The sequence below is a fragment of the Bemisia tabaci genome, chromosome 2 (assembly GCF_918797505.1).
Source record: "Bemisia tabaci chromosome 2, PGI_BMITA_v3".
NCBI lineage: Eukaryota > Metazoa > Arthropoda > Insecta > Hemiptera > Aleyrodidae > Bemisia > Bemisia tabaci.
The window spans coordinates 29,013,932-29,026,767 of NC_092794.1; positions in this window are offsets into that span (position 1 = coordinate 29,013,932).

A 12,836-nucleotide genomic window follows, 5' to 3' on the forward strand; every position below is an offset into this window, starting at 1 on the left:
ACTCGGTTATTGTATCGAGTGGGGGGTCGAAACGATCGCAAAGGCGGTATACTACGTACACGCGGTAAAAAGTAGATCAATTTTTGCGGAAAGAAAGTAGGGAATAACACATATATTAAATAAAACAGAATGAACCATTAAAATAGAGAAAAATAAATTAATGTAATGAAATAAAATAAAAAAAATGAATAAATGCATAACATAATAAGTTAATATAAATAAATTACAAAAAATGAATAAAATCAATTGAAATTGTGATGAAGCTTACTCCGTGTGCTTATACAGCCATAAGACAAGATGCTTTGTGGCCAAAAAATCTCATATACTGCTGATAAATTATAAAATAGTAAAATAAAATAGATTAAAATAAATAAACAAATAAATGAATAATATAAAATAGATTAAAATAATTTAAAAAATAAAATATATGAAAATAGGTGAATAAAATAAAGAGAACTAAGAAAGAGAGAAATAGAGTCTCGCGGATCGTTGGATTGCAAAAAATGAGCATCCCAGTTTCCAGGGGGGGAGGGGGGATACTCGCCACTCTAGGCAGGAACGTAGAATTTAATTCGCAAAACCATCCTGATACCTATATAATATATTCGTGAATTGGGCGGGATGGATCAGACTGTTGACAAATATTTAACTTGATTAGCATGATCAGTACCATATTGTTACCATGCTGTAATCGTATTGATAGTTTGACAATATAGATACCAACTTTACATCACCTCTTTATTATGATGGTAAAAAAGTCCAAATTGATATCAACATGTTACCATATTTGTAACATGTTGGTTTTTTTACCCCAAGTTGATACCATGTTGACATCACATTGATACCAGCATGGGCCTTTCAGACCCTATTGGTAACAACATCGTCTCAACATGTTACCAATATGGTCATTTTTAGCAGGGTTACCCGGCCGGAGATTAAGATTTCTTCAGTCCGTAAATGCTCCCTCAGAACCAAAATTGTCACCCGAACCATAGAAAGTATTATTCAAGCCCCTTAATCCCCCTTAAAATCCCTCTATAAAATTTTTGCTTTGACGGGAGGTTAAATTTAAACAGACGTGGTAGAAACAGCCCTTATGCAGCGCCTTGCGACGTCAACTCGACTGTTGACTTATGATTGGCCGAATTTTGATTAGCTTTTTCTTCTCCTAGAAATAAATTTTTGAACTTTTTAATGAGCTTTTTTAAGAACTTTAACGGAAGGAAAATTGCACTACAACCCTTCAAGAATTCCGTGCCTCTACTTCATTGTTCAGCATTGGCTTAAATAGCCACCTCTCCCCTCCTTTTCGCAAAAAAGTTCAGATTTTCGAAGCGTGGGGAGGGAAGCAAGATGATTGATCCAACTGATCTCACCAAATAGCGCCGCGCCGCTCACTTTATTAGCGAGCGTCTGCCGTGGACGAGGACGAGCGGCGCGGCGGCAACGTCATTTGAGTGCAATGCAATAACTCTATAGGGAGGGGGTCCGGCGATCCGTCGCGTCGTTTCGCGCCATGTCTCGCCGCGGTGCCGTCATGATGCACCACGGTGCGTCATCGTCTATAAAGGACGCTGGGGTGCGCGATGGCGTGCTGCGCGGCGAAGCGCAGGAAGTCCCGCTGCATTTCGATTTGTAACTGTCCGCACCTGCGTTCACCTATTCTCTTGCTACCCTAATGATAACATCACGCGTCAGTGCACCCAGAGATTTCAAAAATGAGAAACTCATAAATTGCACCAGAGCGACAGGAGGCGCAGAGAGAGATCACTACCGGAACGGAGGGGAAAGTGCAAGACAGATAAAGAGATAGAGAGAGAAAGGTAGATGCAAATTGCTGAAATATTATGATAGGAGGGTGCTCGCGGTAATATCACTGTGCCAAATCGGAAGTGGGAATTGCAACGAAATGCATCGTAATTTTGGTGTCTACATAATCGCACTTTGCCGGGGATTAGGGAGTCTTCAATCATGCGCGCAACTGTTTATTTAGCCGCAACGGGTTCATTTGCGCCAAAGTTCAAGACGAGATTTCTCGTGAACATGGGTTCCGGGTACTCCCAGAATGTAATGCCTATCGAGATGTGTAAATCAATCCAGATATTGTAAATAAGACACGAGAGTTTGCGGGTGATTTAACCGAAATATTTGGTCGAGGGAACTAAACTCTGGTTCAGATACCCAACCAAAATTGACAAGTTTTAGAACAAATCAGGAAAATGTTAGTTTCCAACTGATTCGTTGAATCCCCTCAGTCGAGCAAACCGACCTTTTTAGTTGATAGAGCCTAACTTCAAGCCCATTTCCACAAACCGAATGTTCAAATAAACGAACCCTACAATTAGTCTAGGTAATAAAGGACTTTACCTTGCAAAACTAAGGTGAAATCAGATTGTGATTGATTCCTGTGTAATTTTTCAAGCTGAATCCGAATTTTTGGTTTCCCAACAAATTTTCCGAACGCTGATTCCGGAAAATCGGAAAAACCGCGAAAAATCACATATTTCCACGGTTTTTCCGAGATATCTCTTCTCCAGTGCAATATATCGAGAAAATAGTTAGATCCAAAATTAAAGCTGATAAAATTTCCTATTAAAATTTCCTATAAGTATAATCCGAACTTTTTTTCATAGGTTCATTAGGGAGAGAGCTGCAGCCGTGGAAAGCTCTATAAACTCGATTTTCCACGGTTTTTCTCCATTATTATGAAATAAATGTGTTCTTCCGCAAAATTCCAGGGTAATAATACCTTAAAAATTAACGCTGATTACTTTTTAGACCAGGATGATGCCGATTTTTTCTGTTTAGGTCTAGTGAGAGCGGTTTTAAAGCCGTTGAAAGCTCGAAAATCGCGATTTTTCGGCATATTGTCAAAACATATCCGTTCTTGTACAAAAAACTCATTTAAAGTGACTTCCAAATTCAATCTTATAAAATTATCAACATACATCCGTATACTTTGCTCCTTTGGCGCACCCTAGCGCCCTGCGACATCTAAACGCCACGCGTGCTTATCTACCGAAAGTTTAGTAGACTACGAACGACATACTTAACAAAATAGTGCAATTTTCAACATACTTAAATGATGTTGAAAGTTCCTTGCATAGGTAAGGAAATAACGGATATGGGTGGGTCGAAAGCGTAGATAATGCAAATAGTTGACCTTTAAAGAATGTATTGATACAATTTTTCAATTATACAAGCACAACTAGTACCTAAATATGTTAAATGTTAAGAAGTAAAATTTAGACGCATGGTCCAGCATTCTGCTGACTGAATGTCCTGAGGATTTGAAATCATAATGAAAAGCGCGGATATAGTGGTGTAATCTAACATATCTTCCATCGGTGAAAGAGCTATTAAGCTATAAAACTGGGTCTTATTCTAAAATGGCAAGAGGAATAACTTAATTGTTGAATTGGTATAGATGTTACCGGTGTTTTTTTTTCTTCTTTCTTTTCTGCTATCTGAGAATATTAGTTTGTGCCTATTCAATATAAAACATGCTTCAGTATGAATCGAGGATTACCTATCTTTTCGTTCATTGAATTAAACCTTCGGTTCATCTGTTCAATAATCGGTTCTGTCAACTGGGGAAGTCAGTTCGCTTAACAAAGTGGTCAAAGTCTTAATGAATGCTTCCACAACGCTCTCTGACCTACGTGACACCTAACTACCACACTGCCGTACGAAGGAAAAACGCCTTATGAGCCTTATTCGAATACTAGGGGGCTGAGCCCCCTGGCCGCTACGCGGCCCAACCCCCTGAAGACGCTTCGCGCCATCAATGGACCGATGCGCGGCCCTATTAAGCGCTCAGCCGATAGGCAGCGCTTTTTGATTTCGACTTGCCTCTAGAGTACTAGTATACTAGTGCTAAATCGTTTAAATGGCGCACCAGCTCATCGATGTGTAGGCTTTTTTTTTGGGGGGGGGGGGGGTCCAGTTTTAAAATAAATAAAGCTGTGAAAACCGTATTTTACGCTTTTAACGTAATGCGCAGGTAGTTTCGATCGTTTGTCTATAAGAAAATTTCTTAGCGGTAGAGTATTTCTTATCGAAATTGATCGTTGAACTCAAATGACGCCTAAAAAAAACGCGCCTGATGAGCTCAACGGTGACTATCATTTTCGGGAAACGAAAAAACGCGTTTACGGTTTCCTTGGTAACCGTTGTTTGCTATCAGCTGATGTTTTACTTCCATTACTCAGCCAAGTCGACGGAGTTTATACTTCTTTTTTTCACTAAATACATTGATTAACACCTGAGCGCTTTTCTAATACGACAGTATTAGAACTTTCCCGCTTGTTTTTACCCTCCTATCAATGTTGATTTTATTTTTCCCCTAAAAATTACGATGGGAGGTATACTTTACTTTTAGAATGAAATGATTTTTGTTTTTGGTGAATAAAGAAAATGAAAATTTTTGAAGTCAAAATGACGCGTTTTGCAATGACAGATTAATGAAACATTGCAGTAAAACAACGAATAATGATAATCAGGTCATAATTAAAAATATAGCTGAGGAGTCAGGGATCGAACCCACATCATGAAAAATGTGAGCATTCCCGACGTCTTGTACGACTCGACCACCGCTTATCGTGAAGTATGGGGGCCGAATCTTGTGTTGATAAGAGTAGAGCTGATGCGCAGGCTACACATCCACTGCGCAACCTCCTCGACCACTGCGCATCCTCCCGCGCATAGCAGTAGCAGTCCCGGAGCATTCTGTAAATTCGCTCACCATACATACATTACAGTCGCTTTACAGCGCGCTCGGGCGCTCTGCGACACCTAATCGCCATCCTTGCCTATCGATCCAGAGGTCATCTGGTAGATGGCATCTTGTAATCTCATCTTGAATGCCACCAATCCACGATTTTGCTGGGCGTCCCCTACGTCTTCTCCCAGGAGGAACCCAATCTAGCACCTTCTTAGGCAACCTATCATCCGCCATTCGTTGAACATGACCATACCAGACAAGCTGTTTGGTCATAATTTCGTGCACGATGTTCTGCTCGGCGTTCATGATCTCACGGACTCTTTCGTTCCTTACGTGATCTCTCCTCGAGATTCCGGCTGATCTTCGCCAGAAATCCATCTCAGTTGCCTTAAGAATCTTTTTGGTACGCTCTTTCATGGGCCACACTTCACTGCCGTAGGTCAGAATGCTTTTGATTATGGTGTTATAAATCATTCTCTTTTTTTCTTTAGAGATACTTTGATCCCAAAGAATCCTATTTAACATAGCAATAGCTTTCCTTCCCTGCAGGTTTCGATCTTTTATGGCTTGGTCCATCTTTCCATCCTGGGATACTCGAACTCCTAAATATTTGTAATGCTCGCAGCTTTTAATACACTGTCCATCTTCCAGCTCTATGTCTTGCTGATCCCCTCCAATCGTCAACTTTTCCGTTTTCTTGACACTGACCTCTAGGCCCCACCTTCGATATTCTAGCACTAATTTCCGAGTCATATATTCAGCGTCATCCGCATCCTGCGCGATCACCACCTGGTCATCAGCAAAACATAGAGTATACAATGTGTCCGTATCATTTAGGGGAACGCCCATGCCAGAGCACTTCTTTTTCCACTCTTTTAAAACGTGTTCTAGAAAGATCTTAAATAAAGTAGGTGACAGACAACATCCTTGTTTTAAACCTTTAGAAACATAAAAACCACCAGATAACCTCCCTTGACATTTAATTCTAGTAAAACTTCCACAGTAATATTTCTTAATCGCATTCACAAGTCCATCACTAAAATTCGATTTTTTCAGGGCTTCCCAGAGTTTCACTAGTGGAACGCTATCATACGCTTTCTGAAGATCAACGAAAACTAGATGGAGCTCCTGTCCTACGGCCATTTTTTTCTCAACCAGTTGTGTGATACAGAATAAATGGTCGACAGTTGACCTACCGGCCCTGAATCCTGCTTGCTCCTCTGCTTCATATGGAGCCCACTCTTCTTCGATTTTAGCTTTTAAAACTTTCCCGTAAATTTTACTAACTGTCCCTACGACAGATAGCCCCCTGTAGTTTTCGCAGTCATCCTTCTTTCCTTTTTTGTGCTTAGCTGAAATCCAGGATTCTTTCCACTCTTTCGGTACTTCCTCGCCCTTAATGCAACGATCAAACAAGTCCCTTAGAAGCTGAAATAACTTTCCCGTTCCGCATTTCATCAACTGTGATGGTATATCTCCAGCCCCTGGAGCTTTAACATTCTTTAATTCCTTGATTGCCTTCACAACTTCCTCGAGTTTAACCTCAAGGGACTGTGTTTCTTCGTTACATTCTGCAGCGCTATCTTGAAACTCGGGTCGCCCTTCCGTCAATAATACTTTAAAATGGTCCTCTAGTTGGTTGATTGTAATCGGAGATATAATATCCTTCTTCATGTTCCTTCGCAAGCCTTTTAGCAATTTCCAGCTTTCCGCACTCCTCCTTCCTCCCAGGTACGTGTTAATTCTGGAACAGTTTTTTTCCCAGGACTCGTTTTTCTTTTTCGTAATGAGTCTTCGTACCTTTGCTTGCGCATGTTTGTAAGCAATTTTGTCCTCATCACTCTTGGAGTGAAGGAAGGAGTGGTACTTTCGCCTCTTTGCATCGATCTCTTCCTCAATCTCTTTGTCCCACCAGTAAGGTTTGCATTCAGTGGTGATCTTTTCGCGCACTCCAAGGGCCTCTCTAGCCGCAGCGTGGATGCAAGTCTTGATGAATTGATACTGATCTTCGGCATCACAGAAATCCTGTTTTTCATCAAGTTTTTCATTTAACCGCTTCCTATAGAGATCCTTGACACTTTGGTGGTGCAGACTATCGATGTTATACCTTACTGGCTGGACCTTCTCTCCCTGTTGCTGCTGCTGCTGTTGAGGCACGCTATGTGGGAAACTTTTAACAGGAAAAGCTATTTCTACTTTGAGGAAATGATGGTCACTGCCACAAGATAACCCTCGGCACACCTTCACCTGTTGAACCTTTATCTTCGTTGTTTGGTTTGTTATCGCATAATCGATGATGGATCTTAAGTCTCGAGTACGTTGAACCCACGTATACTTATGAATATCCCGATGTTGAAAGAATCCGTTTAAGATTTTTAACTCGTTTTGCTCACAGACTTCGATGATGCGGTTCCCGTTGTCATTGACCACATCTTCACCGAATGGACCAACGACCTTGCAACCAATCCGGTGTCCTGTTCTTCCATTCAAATCGCCTAAGACGATAACTTCCCTTGAGGTTCCAACTTTTAAGATTTCATCGTTCAGGAGCTCAAAGAACTGGTCTTTAGCTGCCACTGGCGCATCATCGTTGATACCATACACTCCAAGGAGGGCTATCTTATGACCATACACAGTAACGTTCATTTTGACGATTCGTTCGTTGATCGGTTCCCAAGAAGTTATGCACTTACGTAAGTCATTCCGAACCAAAATCGCCACTCCTTGCTGGGCCCGCTGATCTTTGCTTACGCCGCTAAAGAACATATCATAGCATCCCAAACTTTCAGAGCCATATCCTTTTTTTTTCGTTTCTGTAATTACTGCTATGTTAACGTTATTATTTTTAATCTCCGAAACAACCTCCATCAGTTTATTGGAAATGCCTTGGACATTCCACGTCCCAAATACCATTGTCCTTTTGCGTAATTTTTGTCGAAATATCCGTTTAATCCGTTGTTCACCGAGGCATAAATTAGGTCGTTTAACATTGCGTAGGTTTTACGGGTATCGGGGAGTTAGCCCGATGACACAACCCCCAACCTGGAGGACCAGCGTTTGAATTCGGAGTACGCTCTCGTAGATTGGCTGCCTTCACTACGGCTAAGAGCCCAATCAGCCCCTTCCATGGGTGGTTCATACGCCTTGAAGCCGGTGACCATGTCCATGGCCCCTTTGAGGCAGGGGTTACCAGCTGGGGTCCGCAGGATTGCTAACCCTGTGACACTACAGTCCCCCAACTTTTATAACGTGATTTTAAAAAAACCTGGGTCCTATTTCCAAAATCTGAAGAGAGCGGGCTCATCTAGGGCCTATCACCTGTCGATTTACGCAAAAATCATGGAAATTGGCCCGGTAGAACGCTCAAACGAACTATGGTAAAAAGTATAAATTTACATTGTTTAAATGGGAGAATTCGCAACTTTACCACGTAATATAAAAAAAACCTGGGTCATATTTTGCAAATCTGAAAAGAGTTGGCTTATCTACAGACAATTGCCCGTCGAAAGATGCAAAAAACATGAAAATCGGCTCGGTAGAACGCTGGAACTAAGCGTTACCAGTTACGCAAAATTAGGAGGTCTCGGAGCTTATAGTATAGAAAGACACATAAGCGCTTATACATAGGGTGTCCCAAAAGTAAATAGACTGATGCTGCCATTTCAAAAGTAAGCTACCTAGCAACTTGATCTTGGTTTCATTTGAAAGATCTAATCCTCTTTTATTGATTGAAACCAAGATCAACTCATTTGAATAAAGATTCTACAAGTTATAACACTATATGTATGTATACTCCAGGCAAATAAGCCACGAAAGGGGCTATGGCCTGCAAAAATCCCGGGTAGCAATGTTTTCATCGATACACATGTAATTTTTGACGCTGAATCCGAATTTCAACTTTGCGCCATTAAATTCGGACCGGAAAGTTGCCAAATTTGGCAAAAATGGCCTAAAATCGGCATTTTTTGCGGATTATGGCCTGTAACTCGCTAAAAATTGATCTGACGACAAAATTAGTTATTTTGGAAATAAAGCTCGTTAAATTGCCTATAAAAAGGTTTCGTACATTTTTTGCCTACGGGCAAAATTAAGCGCGCTGGCGGGCGCCAAACTTTGAAAAATGTGCGAAAATTGTGGTTTTTTTTGCGGTTTTTGCTGTATGTCTCCTTTTTACCCGTCTGCAGAGTAATTTCTGGACAAATTAAGTGAAGATAATAACATTCATACTGAGTTCCATGAATTGATGTGAAAAATAAGGAGCCCAACACTTTGCAGTGTTGCCAAAATTACCTAAAATTTTTTGTTGGCGGTTTTGGACCATTAATTGCCTTATTATCCGTCTATTTGTTTAGTCTCCATTTTGTAAAGCGGGGATAATGAATCGAAATCAGCGGAAAGGAGGATGAAATAATTCTTTGTCACATTTTTTTTCATCAGAATGAGGTGGAAACACTTCAGAGGGTCGTGCGTCCACTAAAGTGCTCTTTCGTGACACTTGTAGTGCAGTTGCGCCAGGACATCGAGCTCCTTGAAAATGGCATTGATCGAAAAATGCAAAGTATGAAATTAGTTTGGCAATTTATATAAAATCGATTAACTTCGTTTTATATAAAAGTAACTTACATATTAAGGCAGAATATATAAATATAATTATTAGTACTTGCTTTCACGCCACCCAAGAGGTCCAGTACATGTCGCGTTTTATTTTTGCGTGGTGTCTCCACAACCTGAGACCAAGTTTTTCACAATACTTAAATTCTGAAAAATTACTCTTCTCAAAAATGCTAGGTATGTTTTAATTATTATTGCCTTACAAATAAACACGTGCACGCGCACATTCACAAACATTCAGTCACTCAATCATCAGCGACCAAGACAAGGACTTTATTCAAAATCGGCCATTTTCAACCTCGGCCAAATCTTCGTAATATTTTCAGGGTTGATCTAGAGGACTACTTTTCAAGTCGAAAACACTGACGATTTTTGAATTTGGATAATTAGGGCGGGAGGGGGCGGGGGTTAAAGTTAAAACTTTAAACGGGCATATCTCGTGAAGGGTTTGTCGTAGAGAGATGATCTTGGTCTCAAAATTTAGAAAAAATTATCAAATTTCAGCTAGTATTCACGAAATTGGTTCATTTTGAAATTTTCATCCATTGTTGCCACGTTGCCGTAGCTCAAAATTTCAATTTTTTTACATTTTGAGCCGCAGCGTTGAAGAGAACGCACGAAAAATTACAAAACTATTATTTTATGAAAGTAGACCGTCTAAAGTTTAAAAGAAGCTCAAGATCATCCATCCAGCAACTGCACTACAAGTGTCACGAAAGAGCACTTTAGTGGACGCACGACCCTCTGAAGTGTTTCCACCTCATTCTGATGAAAAAAAATGTGACAAAGAATTATTTCATCCTCCTTTCCGCTGATTTCGATTCATTATCCCCGCTTTACAAAATGGAGACTAAACAAATAGACGGATAATAAGGCAATTAATGGTCCAAAACCGCCAACAAAAAATTTTAGGTAATTTTGGCAACACTGCAAAGTGTTGAGCTCCTTATTTTTCACATCAATTCATGGAACTCAGTGTGAATTTTATTATCTTCACTTAATTTGTCCAGAAATTACTCTGCAGACGAGTAAAAAGGAGACATACAGCAAAAACCGCAAAAAAAAAACACAATTTTTGCACATTTTTCAAAGTTTGGCGCCCGCCAGCGCGCTTAATTTTGCCCGTAGGCAAAAAATGTACGAAACCTTTTAATAGGCAATTTAACGAGCTTTATTTCCAAAATAACTAATTTTGTCATCAGATCAATTTTTAGCGAGTTACTTGCCATAATCCTCAAAAAACGCAATTTTCGCTCATTTTTCAAAGTTTGGCGTTCGTGAGCGTGCTTAATTTTGCCCGTAGGCAAAAAATGTTTAGAAACCTTTTTATAGGAAACTAGCTGCTTCAGCTCGCTACGCTCGCTTGCGCTGCTAGCCGGGGGCAAGCCCCCTGGACCCCCAGTTACTCGCTCCGCGAGTAACTGTTGGCTCGCTTCGCGAGCCAAATTTTGCTACTACCGGTGCTTAGAGGACTTCCTGGAGGCAAAATGATAAATTCAAAAACAAAGAATAGGAAACTAAAAATTACCTACTTTCAGAAAAAAAACAACCTTGAAAAATAAATAACACTCCTGGAAAAGAAAATCAGAACACTTTTTGAAAACGTAACGGTGCGAAAGGGTGAAGATAAATCACCAATTCTCTTGGAAGAAGACATGAGCTGACCCCCGACATGCGTGAAACTGCCGTAGGACCCATGCTAGGGTAGAAGGGTGACACGTGTTGTGAGCAGGTAGGGATGGGTTTACGTGGAGAGGGAAACGGAAAATCAGAGGGTGGGAGGTCCCCCAACCATATGACTCGTCCAGCGTCAAAAACGCAAATATGTCGTTATCAAATCGAGGTAAATTTTGCAACTTCGGTCGCGCAAATCGAAAAACCAAGGGGTCTTGGCACATCTAGACCCTATGAGCTTTCATTTAAAACAAATCCGAGGAAAATCGGTCCAGTAGTTTCCGAGATCGAATTAGCACAAACTGTCCAGCGGCAAAAACGCTAATATGTCGTTATCAAATCGAGGTAAATTTTGCAACGTCGGTCGCGCAAATCGAAAAACCAAGGGATGTTGGCACGTCTACAGCCTAAGAGCTTTCATTTAAAACAAATCCGAGGAAAATCGGTCCAGTAGTTTCCGAGATCGAATTAGCACAAACTGTCCAGCGTCAAAAATGCAAATATGTCGTTATCAAATCAGGGTAAATTTTGCAACGTCGGTCGCGCAAATCGAAAAACCAAGGGATGTTGGCACGTCTACAGCCTAAGAGCTTTCATTTAAAACAAATCCGAGGAAAATCGGTCCAGTAGTTTCCGAGATCGAATTAGCACAAACTGTTGGAGACCAAAAAAAGCCTTAGGATATTAAATATATAGATAGATTTAACGAGCTTTGTTTCTGAAAATAACTAATTTTGTCGTCAGACCAATTTTTGGCGAGTTACCGGCCATAATCCGCAAAAAATGCCGATTTTAGGCCATTTTTGCCAAATTTTGCAACTTTCCGGTCCGAATTTAATGGCGCGATGTTAAAATTCGGATTCAGCGTCAAAAATTACATGGGTATCGATAAAAACATTGCTACCCGGGATTTTTGCAGGCTCTTTTCCGTGTTTGCCTGGACTAGTAAGGGGTGTACACGCGCGCCGCCTACGGGTTTTTCCGATTCTTACCGAAATTAGTCTTCACTTCCGCTATCGTTAGACTCCACCAGATTATCAGGTTGCTTCTCAAAGTATTTTCCGTTCTTGTCTATACACTTGTGTATCCTTTCCTTCCATTTCACAAGCATAGTCTTCTCAAATTCTTCCTGGGGATTTTTTGAAGGTTTTTTGGACAGTCGTTTTGATTTCTTCCTTGGTTCTGAATCTTTGATCGCGAAGCTCCTTCTTAAGAGTAGGGAACAGCCAGAAATCGCAAGGAGCAAGATCTGGGCTGTATGGCGGATGTCTTAGAAGTCTAATGCCTTAGCTTTCCAAAAATTCACGGTAAAATTGGATATATGCGCCCTCGCATTATCCTGATGGAGAATCCACGAGTTTTTCAAATGAGGCCTTTTCCGGGACATGTGCATCCGGAATTCCGCCAAAACACTGCAGTAATACTCGCTGTCAACTATCGTGTTTTCTGTCACAAAGTGCTGGTAAAAAATACCCTAAAAATCAAAAAGAGCAACAAGCATGACCTTACACGCAGACTTTTCTTGTCGAATGGAAAACTCGTAGGCGGTGCGCGTACACACCTTACATATACAGGGTGTCCCAAAAGTCCCTTCCACCCCCTTTAAAATTTTACCTAATTAATATTTTGAGACGAAACTTTGGGGATGTTCATCGATCAATGTCAGCTACTTTTCAAATCAAGTTCAATCAAGTCAAAATCAGTTCAACATTACATTGGCAAGTCCCCAAATTTCGGGAAAAATTAAAAAAAAAAAAAACGAAATTTAAACGATCAAATTTAATTACCTTATATTTCGTTATTTATTTAACTTTTCCCGAAATTTGGG